Source organism: Cupressus sempervirens, chromosome 7 (genome assembly GCF_028749045.1).
Source record: "Cupressus sempervirens isolate cs-2001-9-10 chromosome 7, ASM2874904v1, whole genome shotgun sequence".
NCBI lineage: Eukaryota > Viridiplantae > Streptophyta > Pinopsida > Cupressales > Cupressaceae > Cupressus > Cupressus sempervirens.
In genome coordinates, this window is record NC_143124.1 from 430,089,288 (window position 1) to 430,093,694 (window position 4,407).

The 4,407-nt window shown below is 34.9% G+C and overlaps 1 pseudogene; it reads right to left on the reverse strand.

Annotated features, from left to right (window-relative positions):
- Positions 1-1,589: 1,589 nt before the first annotated feature.
- On the reverse strand, positions 1,590-3,295 carry LOC149547380 (putative UPF0481 protein At3g02645; annotated as a pseudogene).
- Between the last annotated feature and the right edge of the window lie 1,112 nt (positions 3,296-4,407).

The window sequence follows — 4,407 nt, forward strand, 5'->3', positions numbered from 1 at the left end:
TTACAAATATTAGAATAGTTGAAAAAAAATTAATAATTAACTAAATTTTGTCCAAGAAGTAAAATATATTCTTATTTTTATTTCAATATAATTGGTGGAGTAGATAGACCCCTTACTCTATTATACCAATTAAAAAGATCTTATACATAGATATTTAAAAAAATCAAGTCACAAAAAACAAAAGAAATTTATATTCTATATTTATGAAGAGTTCTAAACTAATATATTAAGGTTGATAAATATATTTTTATTAAAAAATAAGGAAAATACAATCTAATAAGAGTTGATATTACAATAATAATTTAAAATAGATTGGGTGAACACAAAATTCAATAGTATCACTCATGAAGTCCACATAAATAAACTGTTAAATTATAAATAAACAAATATTAGCATCATAATGAATAAGTCAACATGGAGTTATTGACTCCGTAGCCAAAAATATTTAATCTAATCAGCAGTCATTTATAAATGTTGTTGGGTCAACTATTGTATAAATTTGCATCTATTATTCAATAGAATAACAAGCTGAAAGTTCTTTCTTCTCTTATTTTTTTACTATTGTTCTATTTTTCCAAAAGAGTTCACATGATACACTCTTACAACCTAACAATAAATATTTAGCCTTTTAATAATGTTTATAAGTTTTTAATATTACAACCGAGGAAAGTAATATGTGAAGGAAGTAACAATCTAATATTTTCTTTGAATAGATGTTGATCAATAGTGATTGATTTTATAATTTGTGATTTTAGTTTAAAGGAATGATTTTGATTCATCTTAGAGGATATTAGAATTATCAGATTATTTTTCTAACAATGTTATTTTATGGATAGTTTTGTCACACATTCTAAAAGTCAAAATACCAAAACAATAAATAGACATCATATTAAATATTAGACAAAACAATCTCATTTTATTTTATCAACATATAACTATAGTTAAAAGTAAACATATAAATTCAAAAGTAAAATATACTTTCATAACTTATATAATCAAAGATAATCAAAACTTGTATATTATAGATCATTTTTACTATTCATCTCAACTTGTACTAGTCTTAATTCACATTAGAATATCATCTATTCTTTATAATCATAAAGTATATTAGAGATCATTGTTAAATTATTCAACTCAACTTGAACAAGTCTTAATTTGCATTAGAATATCATATTTTCTATAGTTATCTCTTTATTGGTTTTATCATTTTAATCCAAAAGCTTGAATGTCATTGAGGAAATTTCATCCTTACCACATAATATACTAGGTTCTTAATGATGCTCTTTAGTAGTTCACTGTGTTAGATAAAAATATGTATTAAATTATAAGTAGGTTAAAACTAATTAAGATATTTATACAATATTTGACCATATTCTAAAGTTGTGCTCAGAAGAGTATAGATAATCTATACAATTTTTTTCTTTTTCTGAATCCAACCATGTAAGGTTTATATAACTCTTAGATACCAAGACGAGTGTCAATCATATCTACATGATTTGTTAAACTTACATGTTTACCAACACTTATTATGTCTAATCACGATACAATGATTGCTAGCAAAAGAATTAATGAAATATCAAAGAGAAGAAATGGCCGTCAGCATCCGGAATTAAAGGATTAAACTCTTCCTTAGCCTAGCCGTGCATAATATGACTGTCGCTTACAGTCATAGACAGAACAAAAAGTCTGGAAGCATGTGATAAGCAGAAATATCCCGGTGGCCATAACAGTGAGGAGCTGCCACGAGTTAAAGATGTACTTGTTTGCAGATTTCTTCGCAGCCACGCTCCACCTGTTGTGATAATGCCTGTTGATGTCCACTATAACTTGGTCCAGATACTTAACTCGAGTCAATTTGACACATCTACCCATTCCGTTCCACGGGCTTGCTACTTTCCTGTCGTCTGCCAGCTGGTTGTAGATAATCCCTCTTCTCCTCAGCAGCCCAACATCTTCTTCTGTGTCGATGATTCCGTTCATGAAATCGGTGTAGCGACTGAAGACCAAATCACCAGGCGCTGCCGAAGCTTCGAAGGCCGCCAGATTTCTCAGAACAACTTCTGTGTTGGAATCCAACCTCAATCTGGGAAGATAAAGAGTTGCAGTGCTCGGTTCGAAGCGAACTGTGCTAAGGTCTCCCTCGCTTGGGACGAATCTTACTCCCGCCGAGCATAATTCGGAGACGGACGGAATTTCCAGCTCGTCGCGTGAAGGAGGAATTTCCGGAGAGGAATATTCTCTCTTAACATTGAGCTTAATTGAACCAGTTTCAAACGCAGAAGCGAGATTTTTCGCCAACTGTGTCGCAAACTGGGCACCCCTTCCTTTAAAGGCACGGTCAGAGATAACGGAGACAAAGTTGAATAAGACTGATTGTTAACGAGGAGAGAACCCTCCATAAAGCCTTCACAGCACGCTTTATGTATGCTGAATCAGTCTCCGGGACCTGATTCCCGTCATCATTCTTCTCAGTGAAGGTGTCGTCCAGGACTGCTGAAGGGACAATAGAGTGGTAGAGCACCTCCAATAGGTGAACCTTCGTTTTTATGCACAGCCTCGAACTATCCGGCGTCTTCAACATAAATGGCGACCATTCTTCACAGGCTAACATCACCAAATTACTTAGCCTTTCTTCCGCCTTATCTTAAGAACCCAGCTGGATTTCCAGCAGCTTCTGTAAAAGGGACAAAGGAATCTGATTCTCAAGCATCGTCAGATCTCTCATAATTGCATTGTGGGTTGCACTTCTGCGAGCTGGGTCTAAACTATGGTCGAACCGTTTCAGCTGGGATGAATGTAGCGAAGAAGAGTGATCCACCCCTTTCGTGTAGAACTGCAAACAGTCGAGCACGAACGACGCGTCCAGAGCCATGAGCCATGCAAGTGCTTCTTTGTAGTCGAGAAATTTCTGGTTTGCGAGTCGTACTTCTTAACCTCTTCCACTGCGTATTCGAAGTTGGAGTCACCGGTTAGCATGTTCTGAAATCTTCGCGCAGCAGCCACTTTATATCTCTCTATTTCACACAGTTGGGATCTCCAGTGACGATACGGTCCAATGGAAACGCACTGCGGAACATATGCTGCTGGCTTCATTGTGAAGAGCTCTTTGGGCACACCAAAAATGGATGCCACCATTTCCTTCTCTTCTTCTTGCTCCAAATGCTTTTGGACGTTTTCCTTAATCTGAATAACCCAAAGATTTTGATCAATGTTTACTTCGTCTGGATTCATTAGTTCCGTTGTCTCAGTAGGGAGCAGATATCGGATTTATCAAAACAACTAGCCAGGCAGGGGATGGAAATTAGATAATCCAAAGATGAAATTTGAGAAGCAACTAGGGAGAGGGTCATATATATAAACCTCATTCTCGGCTTCAGCGAGAATCGAAAAGGCAATTTTTTCAAATGGGTTACGGAGAGAATACTATTCAAAATGCTAGGGTACTTGTTTTTCTCGGATGGTATTGCTAGGGTACTTGTTTTTCTCAGATGGAATTGCAAGATGACACGTGTGAGCGATTTTTAGTCTTGTTCAGCGGCGTAGAGGAAGAGTTTAAAGGGTACGAGTAGGCATTCCCGTTGACCACAATTGCCTTATGTTTGACATTCAAACATTGGGAACATTTCTCCGAGGACATTATAAGGGATGGTGTTTACACGTGTCGGATTATCCCTTTTGCCTCGTTTTTTATCCGAGCGTAATCCAAGATATGCAGAGACAAATTAACTCATCACATTAAGACCAATATACCAGAGGTTGAGTTTTCTTTATCAATAACATGATCCATTCTTTATCGTCCTCTTGAAAATATACAAGTTCAAAAGCTTCGTGTTGCAAACTAGGCAGCCCACTAACTCTCTCCATTACAACGTGATAGCATTTTATTTCCAGGTCACTTATCCAAACTAGCTTTCTAAATTTGTAAGTACCAAAGTTAGAAGTTAGATACAAAGGTTGTTATACATATCTTTTCCATCTAACTTTATCTTTTAACATAGTTAAAGTCGAAATATTAATTTATGAGCCAAAATAAGTGACTTGTATCATTTTTAAAAAATGAGAAATTAAATAATATAATTTTCGAAATAAACATATCACTTATCTTGTTGAGGTAGTCTTCCATCTCTATGTACTTCAACGATACCCTTGATCACCATGTCATAAAACCAATTAAGAATTTTTTAATAAATATCCTTCTTCATATTGTCATAAACAATCCACAAACATATATAGTTCTTGTGATTACACATTGGGACTACATAAACTAGACCTACTTTATTTTCATTTTGTATGTTCCACAACTGCCTTCTAAAAACTCCAACATATTTAACACATGTACATTGAATATGTGATTCATTAATATATCTATACATCATACATTGTATTGTTGTTGTCTATAATCCAGCG